This window comes from Prionailurus bengalensis, chromosome B1, assembly GCF_016509475.1.
Source record: "Prionailurus bengalensis isolate Pbe53 chromosome B1, Fcat_Pben_1.1_paternal_pri, whole genome shotgun sequence".
Taxonomy (NCBI): Eukaryota; Metazoa; Chordata; class Mammalia; order Carnivora; family Felidae; genus Prionailurus; species Prionailurus bengalensis.
Window position 1 is genome coordinate 42,706,130 of NC_057344.1, and position 12,766 is coordinate 42,718,895.

The window sequence follows — 12,766 nt, forward strand, 5'->3', positions numbered from 1 at the left end:
TGTAGCATAAAAAACCTAGTTGCATTTCTGTGTACAATGAACTATCTGAAAGGGAAAATAAGAAAGCAATACCATTTACAATGCTGCCCAAATATTTGAAGTTAAGAATGAATTACCAAAAAGGTAAAAACAAACAAAACCCTTGTACACTGAAAATAACAAAACGTTAATGAAGGAAATTACAATAGACACAAATAGAAATGTACCCCATATTCTTGGATTGGAAGAACTAATATTGTTAAAATGTTCGTACTATTCAAAGCAATGTACAGATTCAGTGCAATCCCTATCAAAATCCAATGATATTCTTCACAGAAATAGAAAAGACAATTGTAAGATTCATACGGAATGACAAAAGACTCAAATAGCCAAATCAATTTTGAGGAAGAAGAACACAGCTGGAGGCACAATATTTCTTGATTTCAAACTATATTACAAAGCTATAGTAATCAAAGCAATATGGCTCTGGCATAAAAAGGACACATATCCCAGTGGAATAGAAAAGAATGCCCAGAAATAAATGCATGGTCAGCTGATCTTCAAAAGGGGTGCTAAGAAAAGATAATTTCTTCAATAAATGGTTGGGGAAACTGAATATCCACACACAGAGAATGAAATGGAACCGTTAATGTCCATTGTATACAAAAATCAACTCAAAGTAGATTAAGCACTTAAACATCAGCCTGAAAATATAAGCAGCTAGAAGAAAACATTAAAAAAAAATACTTTGCATTGGTTTTGGCAATGACTTTTTGGATATGACACCAAAAGCAGAGGCCACAAAAGCAGAAGTACACAAATGTGATTATATCAAACTAAAAGCTTTTGCATAGCAAAGAAAACAATCAACAGAGTAAAGAGGTAACCTACTGAATGGGAGAATACAGTTTTAAGCTATATATCTAATAAGGGGTTAATATCAAAACTATACAAGGAACTCAAACAACTTGATAGCTAAAAAACAACAAAAATGGGATAAGAGCACGAACAGACATTTCTTTAAAGAAGACACACAAATGAGCAAGTATGTGAAAAGATAGATATCACTAATCATCAGGGAAATGCAAATCAAAACTACAATGAAATATTACCTCACACCTCTTTAAAAGGCAATAATAAGAAAGACAAAAGATAACAGATGTTGGCAAGAATGGAGAAAGGGTAATCTTTGTTCACTGTTGGTGGGAATGCAATTTGAAACAGTATGAAGATTCCTCAAAAACTTAAAAGTAGAACTACTAAATGATGACATAGAGTCCCAATTCTAGGTATATATCCAAAGGAAATTAAGTCAGTATCTTGAAGAAATATAACACTCTTATGTTCATTGGGGCATTATTTATAACAGTAAGATATAGAAACAATCTTAAATGTCTATTGATGGATAAATGGATAAGGAAAATGTGAAAATAAAATTCAGCCATAAAAAAAGGCATAAATCCCGCCATTTGCGATGACATCCATAATATCTGAGGAAATTATGCTAAAGTGAAATAAGCCAGGCACAGAAAGAGAAATGCTGCATGATCTCACTTATATGTGGAATCTAAATAAATCACACTCATAAAAATAGAGAGCAGAATGGTGGTTCTAGGGGCTTAGGGATATAGGTTTGATGGATAGATGTTACTCAAAAGGTACAAAGGTTCAGTTATGAAAGATGAATCAGTTTTGGAGAACTAACCTATAGGATGATGACTATAGTTAATACTGTTTTCCTGTATATGTGAATTTTGCAAAAGTAATTGATTTTCTGTTCTTACCACAAACGCACAAATTGTAATTATGTGAGGTGATGAATATGTTAGTTAGCTCAATTGGGATAATCATTTCACAAGGTATATGACTGAAAACATCATGTTGTATGCCTTAAATATATATAATTTTTATTGAAAATATACCTCAGTGAAGCTGGAAAAATAAATATATATTTTTTAATAGAAAATTATATACTGGGCAAAAATTTTCCAACTCTAGGGAAAGGCAATGTAATTCAAGAAGCCCAAAAATCTTAAAATTGGATAAATCAAAAGTATTCCACACCAAAATGCATTATAATCAAATTGTCAAAACTTAAAGATCATTTTGAAAGAAGTAAAAGCAATTTGTAACATAAATAAAACCCTTATAAAACAATGAGTAGATTTTTAATAAAAACCTTGCTGGTGACAAGGAAATGGCATGATATATGTAAAGTGCTGCAAGAAAAAAAGAATCTGCCAATCAAGAATACTATAGTGGGAAAAACTGTCCTTCAAAATTGAAAGAGACATGAAACTTCCCAGATAAACAAAACCTGACATAGTCCAACACTACGAGGCCTGTCTTATAAAATGTGCTAAAGGGAGTCCTTCCAGGTAAAATAAAAGAATACAAAAAGAACACTAAAGCGTATGAAAGTATAAAGCTCTCTGGTAAAGGTAAGTATATAGACAAATACAGAATATTGTACTATAGTAACAACAGGGCATGAATCACTTTAAATTCTGGTATATAAGATAAAGAGGTTAAAAATTATGATAAAAATATGTTAATAGATATACAATGTAAAAAGATATAATGTGTAATATTAATAAAAAAGTGTGTGTGGGGAGAAATAAAAGTGTAGAATTTTTGTATGTGATTGAAGTCAAAATGTTATAATGTTAAAATACATCATTATACCTATGTTTTATGTAAACCTAATGATTATCACAAAGATAATACCTATAGAAGATACACATAGGAAAATGAGGCTGGAATCAAAGCACATCACTACAAAAAAATTAACAAAATACAAAAGAAAACAGTAATCAAGGAAAGGAGGAACAGATGGGCTACAAGACAGATAAGAGGCAATGAAGAAAATGACAATAGGAAGTCTCTATCAATAATTACTTCAAATATAAATGGATAAAAATTCCAAGTCAAAGTATATAGATAAGATGAATGGATATATAAAAAAGAAAAAGACAAGATACAGCTATATGATGAATACAAGAAGCTCACTGTAGATTTAAAGTCACACCTAAGCTAAAAGTTAAAAAAAAAGGAAACAAATATTAAATGCAAATGGTAACCAAAATGAAATAAAGATGACCATACTCATATCAGACAAATTAGACCTTAAGTTAAGAAATGCCACAAGAAATAAAGACAGACATGATATTGTAATAAAATTGCCAATTCAGTAGTAAGATATAACAATTATAAATATATAAACAACCAACATTAATACACATAAATATATGAAACAAATGTTGACAAAACTGAAGAGAGAAAGAGCAACAATAAACAGAGTATCCAGGCAGTAGATTAATAAGGAAACCAAAGACCTGAATACTACAGACCAAATGACCCTAAGAGACATATACAGAACAATCCATCCAAAAGCAAGAAAATAAACATTCATCTCAAACATGGAGCATTCTTTAGGATATACCAAGATATATATGTCAGTTTACAAAACACTCTTAACAAATTTAAGAAGATTGAAATCATATTAAGAACATTTTTCTACTACAATAAAATGAAACTAGAAATTGATAACAGAAAGAAAACTGGAAAATCAACAAATGTGTGGAAAGTAAATAACACATTCTTGACAATTAATGGGCCAAAACATAATTAAAAGAGAAATTAGAAAGTATCTTGAGACAAACAAGAATGAAAACAAAAATATCAAAACTGACAGTGTACAGCAAAAGCAGGACTCAAAGGGAAATGTATAGCACTAAATACGTATATTAAAAAAAGACAAAGGTAAGTAAACAACTGAATTTTGTATCTCAAGAAATTAGAAAAGAACAACAAATGAAGCCCCAATTAACAGAAAGAAGGAAACAATAAAGATTTGAGTAGAAATAAACAATATGGTGAATAGAAAGTCATTGACAAAAGGGTTGGTTTTTTTGAAAAGGCTGGCAAACCTTAAACTAGACTAAAATAAATAATACACACATAATGAAAAAGGCAACATTACAACTGGTACTACAGAAACACAAAGGATTATAAGAGACTACTGTGAACAATTATTTGCCAACAAACTGGATATTATAGAAGGAATGGACAAATTCCTAGAAACATAAACCTACCAAAGCTGAATAATGAAGAAACAGAAAATCTGAACAGAACTAAAAATATCAAGAAGATTGAATTAGTGACAAAAAACAAACAAAAAAGACCCCCCAAAAACAAAACAAAACAAAAACCTCCCAATAAGAAAATCTCAGGGCCAGATGGCTTCATTGGTGAATTCTATTATACATTTAAAGAATAATTAATACCAATTCTTCTAATACTCTTCTTAAAAACTGAAGAGAAGGAAATACTTCAAAACTCGTTTTACAAGTCTTACATTATCCTCACACCAAAGCCAAAGAAACTACAGGAAAAGAAAGCTACAGGCTAATATCCCTGATGAATACAGATGCAAATCAACAAAATATAAGCTAATCAAATTCAACAGCATGTTAAAAATGTCATAAACTATGACAAAACTATGTTTATTCCTGGGATACAAGGAAGGTTCAATACATGAAATAAATCAATATGATAAACCATATTAGGAGCATAAAGGACAAAAATCATATGATCATCTCAACCAATGCAAAAAAAGCATTTAACAAAATTCAACAGCTTTTTCATTATAAAAAGACTCAACAAATTAGGAATAGAAGTAAATTACCTCAGTATAATAAAAGCTATACATGAAAAGACCACAGGAGACATCCAGTCAGTGGTATATAAGAGAAAGTTTTTCTTCTATGATTGAGAACAAGGCAAAGATGCACACTTTTACCTCCTCTATTCAACAATGTACTGGAAAACTGAGCTAGAGCAACTAGCTAAGAGTAAGGTAAAAGGCATCCAAATAGGATACAAAGAGGTAAAATTATTTTATTGAAATATGACATGATCTTATATGTAGAAAACTGTGGGGAATAAGCTTAGAAATTCCCTGGGCTTATACCAATGGGTTAACAAACCATAAAGTACAAAGCCATAGGATGTTCACACCCAAGTTTGGGTAAACAAGATTAGGTTAATGAGTATAGAGAAGGCAGGGCAGAAGCCCCAGTATAGAGAGGGCGGGGCAAAGGCCCCAATATAGAACATAGGTATATGAAATAACCAAGATTAGGTATTCAAGGCAGAAGTGCCCCTCATTTTAGTACTACAGCAGAAAGCTGCTTTTACAGGAGGGAAGGACCAAGTTAGGTAAACAAGTAAATAGGGCTATAGACCGCTGCATTGCAGGTGGGAAGCTGCCCGAGGGGAGATGATTAGCAAAAAAAAGGTGCCTTGTTAACTCTGAGGTCATGTGTCCTATTTGTCTCATCCCCCTAGGCTAGCTAAGATAAACAGAGGTGGTGCCTCAGGTCCTCTATAAACAACCTTCCCCTGGACTGCCCTGAGCCAGGATTTTGTTTTGTATTAACCCAAACCCCAAACCCCGAATATCTTCAAGACCGCCTTTCCCTCACGTTCCCAGGTTAATGTTCACAGTTTCATTTTCTCTTTGTGCACGTCCATCACCGTGTTTGTACGCCTTCTGATCCTACTAACAACAGGGCAAGGACTCTTATTCGGGGCTCTTGTCTTTTCCTGGACATTAGCTCTCTCTCTTTTAATCCTGTGTCCTGCTTCCCTGCTACACAAGAGAGAACTTTAGACCCAGAGTCTATGACAGAAAACCCTACAGATTCCTCAAAAAAAAAAAAATCTGTTAAAAATAATAAATGAATTTGCCAAATTTACAGGATACAAAATCAACATACAAAAATAATTTGCATTTCTATACACTCACAGATATTCTAAAAATGGAAATGAAGGGGGCGCCTGGGTGGCTCAGTCAGTTAAGCATCCAACCAGCTTGGATCATGATCTCATGGTTGGTGATTTCAAGCCCCGCAATGGGCTGTGTGCTGACAGCTCAGAGTCTGGAGCCTGCTTTGGACTCTGTGTCTCCCTCTCTCTTTCTGCCCCTCCCCCACTCATGCTCGCTCTCTCTCTGTCTCTCTCAAAAATAAATAAACATTAAAAATTTTTTTTCAAATGGAAATGAAGAAAAAAATTCCATTTATAATACATCAAAGAGAATAAAATACATAGAAATATACTTAACCAAGGAGTTTAAAGTCCTATACATTGAAAACTATAAATATTGCTGAAAGGAATTTTTAAGACACAAGTAAATGAAAAGATGCCCCACGTTCATGGGTTAGAAAACTTAGTATTGCTAAAATGTCCATACTACCTAAAAGAAATCTACAGATTCAATGTAACCCCATAAAAATTTCAATAGCACTTTTTAGATAAATAGAAAAAAGTAATCCTAACATTCATATGAAACTACAAAGGACCCCAAATAGCTAAAAACAATCTTGAGAGAGCAGATTTCCTGATTTCAAAACATACTACAAAGCTACAGTAATTAAAACAGTATGGTCCTGGCATAAAGAGAGACATGTAGACAAATACAATGAAATAGCCCAGAAAGAAATTCGAAAAAAATTGCCAACTCATTGATGCCAAGAATACACAATCAGGAAAGGAAAGCCTCTTCAAAAAATGGTGTTTTAAAAACTGAATATACACATACAAAATAATGAAATTGGATGTTTATCTTATATTTTCTTTATTTATTCATCATAAAAGGTTGTTTCCACCTTTTACTTATTGTGACTAATGTTGCAAAGGAAACAGGAGTGCAATATCTTTTGACAACTTGATTTCAATTTTCTGGATAAATATCTGAAGGTGGGCTTGTTGGGTCATATGCTGGTTCTATTTTTAATTTTTTATGCAACCTCCATAATGTTTTCCATAGTGACTGTACCATTTTACATTCCTACCAACAGTTTATAATATTTCCAATTTTTTTATGTCCTTGCCAACACATCTTATTTCCTGTGTCACCTATCATCTATCAATCATCTATCATTCATCTATCATCTATCATCATCATCTATTCACCTACATATTAATTTTGATAGTAGCTATCCTAATAGATACAAGGTGATATTTCATTGTGGTTTTTATTTGCATTTCCCTGATGATTAGTAATTGAACATCTTTGTATATACCTGTTGGCTATGTATTTTGTTTACTTTGCAGAAATGTCTATTCAAGCCCTTTCACCATTTAAAAATCAGATTGTCTGATTTTTTACCAGTTGTAGAGTTCCTTATATGTTTTGGATATTAACTAATTATCAGATGTATGGTAGGCAAATATATTTTCCCAATCCATAGGTTGACTTTTGACTTTGACTTCTGTCTTTTTTTTCTCACTTATATATTTTTGCTTTTGTTGTTTGTGTTTTTGGTGTCATTTCCAAGAAGTGATTGCAAAATCCAGTGCTATGAAGACTTTTCTATATGTTTTCTTTTAGAATATTATACTTTTAGCTCTTAATTTTAGGCTGTTGTTTTATTTTGAGTTAAATTTTATATATTGTGAGTGAGTCCAGTTTATTATTTTGCATGTGAATATCCAACTTTTCCAGAATCATTCATTGAAGACTGACTGTCTTTGCTTCATTGAATGGTCTTGGTACTTATGTCAAAAATCATTTGGTCATATATGTGAGGATTTATTTTTGAGCTCTCTATTCTATTCTATTACTCTATGTCTATCTTTATGCCAGGACCATGCTATTTTGATTACTTCAGCTTTGTAGTAAATTTTGAAATCAGGACTCATGAGTCTTCCAAATTTGCTCTTTCTCTAGATTGTTTTCTCTATTCAGGATCCCTTGAAATTCCATATGTATTTTAGAACGTGTTTTCTATTTTTGCAAGGAATATCATTTGGTTTTTTAATAGGGAATACATTAGATTGACATATTAATAAATAAACTTCAAATCCATGAACACTGCTATCTTTCCACTTGTTTATGTCTTTTAAAATTTCTTCAGTAATGTTTTATAGTCTTCATCATATGTCTCTTGCTTCCTTGGTTAATTTTATTTCTAGTTATTTTACTATTTTTGATGTTTTTGCTAATGGAATTGTTTTATTGATTTCCCTTTCATATTATTCAGTGTAAGTGTATAGACATGCAACTGATTTTTGCATGTTGACGTTATATCTTGCAACTTTGCTGAATTTATTTGTGAATTCTAACAGGTGTGTGTGTGTGTGTGTGTGTGTGTGTGTGTATGACATCTGTAGGATTTTCTACAGATAAAAGATTATGTCATCTGTGAACAGAAACAATTTTACTTTTTCTTTTCTTATTTAGATATTTTTCATTTCTTTTTCTTGTCTGTCTGTTCTGGCTCAGACTTCCAATATTATATTGAATAGAACTGGTGAAAGCAGGCATTCATGTCTTGTTCCTAATTTTAGAGGAAAAGCTCTCAATCTTTCACTATGGGGTATGTGAGCTTTTCCTGTGTAGCCTTTAATATGTAGACATAGTTTTCTATTTCTAGTTTCAGGAATGTTTTTATTTTGAATGATTTTTAAATGTTGTCATATACTTATTCTGGATCAATTGAAATGATCATATTTATTCCCCTTCATTCTGTTAATGTGATGTACTACCTTGACTGATTTTTGTATTTTGAACCAGGCTTGCATATCAGAAATAAATTGGTCATAGTGTATACACCTTTAATATACGATGGAATTTGGTTTGCTGGCATTTTGTTATCAATTGATTTTTATGTCAAAATTAATCATTGGTTATGTAGTTTTCTTTCCTTGTAGTACTTTGGTTTGGCTTTGGTCTCAAGGTAATGCTGGCCTCATAAAACACATCTGTAAGTGTTCCTTCCTTTTCCATTTTTTAAAAGAGGAGTTTAACAAAGTCTGTGTTAATTCTTCTTTAAATGTTTGGCAATATCCATCATTGAAAAGTTATGGTCCAAGATTTTTCTTTTTGGGAGGTTTTTTATAACTCAATCTTTTGTTATAGGTCTATTCAGATTTTCTAGTTATTCGTGAATTCATCTCTATGTGTGTTTTTTTCCAGGAATTTGTCCATTTTATCCAGGTTATTCAATTTGTTGGCATAAAATTGTTCAATTCAATTGTTCAAAATAGTCTCATAATACTTTTTTTAAAAGTTCTGTAATACTAGTAGTAATGTTCCTACTTTCACTTAAGATTTTAAAAATTTGAATTTTTTTCTTTAGTCAGCCTTACTGAAGGTTCATCAATTTGGTTGATCTCCTCAAAGAACCAACTTTTGTTTTATGAATTTCTCTATTGAGTTTCTATTATTTATTTCCTCCCTAATCTTTATTATTTCCTTCCTCCTGCCAGTTTTGGATTTTGCTTGCTCCTCTTTTTCTAGTTCCTTATTATGTAAAGTTAAATTGTTGACTTGAGATCTTTTTTTTAAATGTATTTTACTAGTATAAATTGGTTTCTTTAGTAGTGCTTTCATTTTATCTCATAAGTTTGGCTATGTGTTTTTGTACTCTTGTTTTAAATGTGTTATTTAATTTCCTTTATGATTGCTTTTTTGACTCCATGGTTGCTTAATTATCTTTTTATAATCTTTTAAGTGTTTTCAATGATTTATGATAATGTAAACCAAGGTCAAAAATATGATCTCATATTCTAAATGTTCAATTGGCTTTATACACAAGAACTACATGGCATTTTATAATCATTTCTTTGGAGAAGTTTCCCTTGAAGATGTTTGTAAGATATACTGTTCTAAAGCAGCTCATATAAATAAATGTTAAGAGTTTCCATGAGATGGAGGAATATATTGGTAGTTTTTTCTTTTTTCCTTTTATTTTGTATTTAATACTTGTATTATACATCCAAGATGGAATAAACTGCCATGTAGTCTATTTTCCTATTGATTATAATTAAGCACTCTGGACAGAATACAAAATAAACTACTAAGAACCCTGACATAAACAATATCAGATAGATTGAAGACTAAAGGCAAAATCTCAATATTAATGTGTAGGAGGGTAAAGTTTATAATTTTATTTTTTCTCTTTTTCCTGGCTTTAATCCCAAATAGTTCTGACAGGCACTATGTAAAAAGCACATCTTTCTAGTGAAAGGAATGGAAAAAAGTATTCTTGGATACATGGGGGTGAATATTCATTTCTTCTGTCTCTATTTTACTTCCCTACCCTACTCTGAAGCTAACTCTACTTATGGGATAGCACTGCCACAAGCATAGTGGCACAGGTACCTAAACCCTGAGAGAAGGATTTCTATTCAGAGAAAGTAGGAAAAGGGACCCCAAATGTCTGAAGGGTTTGGGAAAACTACCCATTATTTTCATCTCTCTTTTCCTTCACAACTTCACTCTCTAGTTATGCAGAGTTGCACAACAGTACAGAAGGCTAATGTCATCCTTCTGAACAAAGAAAATGGGTAAAATGCCCCATCATTCAAGGATGCGGAAAAAATCACAAAAAGAAGAGAGGTAAAAAATGTCAACTCCTAATTCTGGTGTGAGTTGGTATAAGTTCTGGACGCTACCCTGAGCTGTGCACACACAGAAACACATCCAAAGAAATATGGTAAACTTTTCAAGAACTGAACTCTGATACAGATGTTTGCCCAAATTCTAGATGAAACCTTGAATGATATATGCATTCAGTAGACTCAAATAGAATATAAAAGCCTTTGAACTGACTTTGCAACTATTTTGCAAGAAGATGAGACAGAATTTGTGATACGAATCTAACCAGCATGGTTATTTGCTAAAACAAATAACCTCTCCCCCAAAATCAGCGTTGTCCAGAGAATTTTGACAGGATCTAGAGCCTCATATCACAGTATTAAAAATGTTAAGGATATAATCCAAAATTACATAACATTGAAAGAGCCAGGAAAATCTGACCAAGCTTTAATTAAGAAGACAATCAACAGATGCAAATCCTGACAGGATGCCATTATAACCATCTTTCATGAAGTAAATGTGAACTTGTTTTTTAATTAATGAAAAGATAGACATTAAGAGAAGAGAAGATAAACATGTCAACAAAACGCAAAATTACAATGTACGGAATAAAACAATATATGCTACTGAACAACCAATGGGTCAAAGAAGAAATTAAAAAGGAAATAAGTTTAAAAAGCCCTTGAGAAAATTAAAAAGGAAATACAAAATACAAAATTTTGGGCATGCAGTCAAAGAAGTTGTAAGAAGAAAATTCATAGTGACAAATGCCTATATCAAGAGACAAGAAGAACATCAAATAAAAACCTAACTTTACACCTCAAGGAATTAGAAAAGAAATGAAGCCTAAAATTAGCAGAAGGAAGGAAATAAAGCTTAGAATGGAAATAAATGCAATAGAGACTAAAAAGAAAGGAGTGATGAAACTAACAGATGGTTCTTTGAGAGAATAAATAAAATTGACAAACTTTTAGCTAGACTCCCCAAGAAAACAAAGAGAAAGGACTCAAGTAAGTAAAATCAGAAATGAAAGAGGAGACATTACAACTGATATCACAGACACAAAAGATTATAAGAAACTACCATGAACAAGTATACATCAACAAACTTGAAACATGAGGAGAAATGAGTAGGGGTGCCTGTGTGGCTCAGTCAATTGAGCCTCTGACTTTGGCTCAGGTCATGATCTCATAGTTTGTGGGTTCGTGGTCTGCATCAGGTTTTGTGTTGACAGCTTGGAGCCTGGAGCCTGCTTTGGATTCTGTGTCTCCTCTGCCTGTCCCCTGCTCATGCTCTCTTTCTCTCTCTCTCTCCCTGCCCCCCACTGAAAGTAAATAAAATTTTTAAAAAAGGAAGAAATGGGAAGATTTCTAGGAATATACAACTTTACCAAAATTAAATCATGAGGAAATAGAAAACAGCAACAGACCAATTACTAGTAAGGAAATTGAATCAATAATCAAAAACCTCCTCACAAACAATAGTCCAGGACCAGACAGCGTCATTAGTGAATTATACCACTTAAAAAATACCAATCTTTCTCAAATTCTTCCAAAAAATCAAAGAAAGAGGAATATACCCAAACCCATTTTATAAGGCCAGGATTACCCTGACACTAAAGCTAGACAAGGACACTACAAGAAAAGAAAACTACAGTCCAGTATCCCTATGATCATAGATGTAAATATCTTTAAAAATACAAGCAAACTCAATTAAACCTAGCATTAAAAATATCATACAATATAATCAAGTGGGATTTATCCCTGGGATGCAAAGATGATTCAACACCTGTACAGCAGTCAATGTTATACACACATTAACTTCTCTTTTGGTTTCCATATGCATGGAAAATCTTTTCCCATCTCTTCACTTTCAGTGTGTGTGCTGAAAACTGAAGTGGGTCTCTTTTATGTAGCATGCACTGTGGTCTCAGCTTTTTGTTTTGCTTTGTTTTGTTAGTCTATTCAGCCACTCTTGATTGGAGAATTTAATTCATTTACATTTAAAGTAATTATTGCAGGTATGGACTTACTTTTGTGATCTTGTTAATTGTTTTCTGGCTCTATTGCAGTTCCTGTGTTCCTTTCTGTCTTGTGGTCTTCCTTTGTCATATGATTTTTTGTGATCTATGCTTTGATTCCTTCTTTATCTTTCATATGTACTGAAGATTTTCGCTTTGTTGTTACCATGAGGCTTACATAAAACAAATTATAGTAATAACAATCTATTTCACCCTGATAAAAACTTAACTTCAATTGCATACAAAAATTCTACCTCTTCATTTTATATTTTTGATATAATAGTTTACATCTTTTTGTGCTGTTTATCCATTAACAAATTATTAAGCAGTAAAGTTATTTTTAATACTTTGTCTTTTAACCTTTACCTTAGAGTTAAATG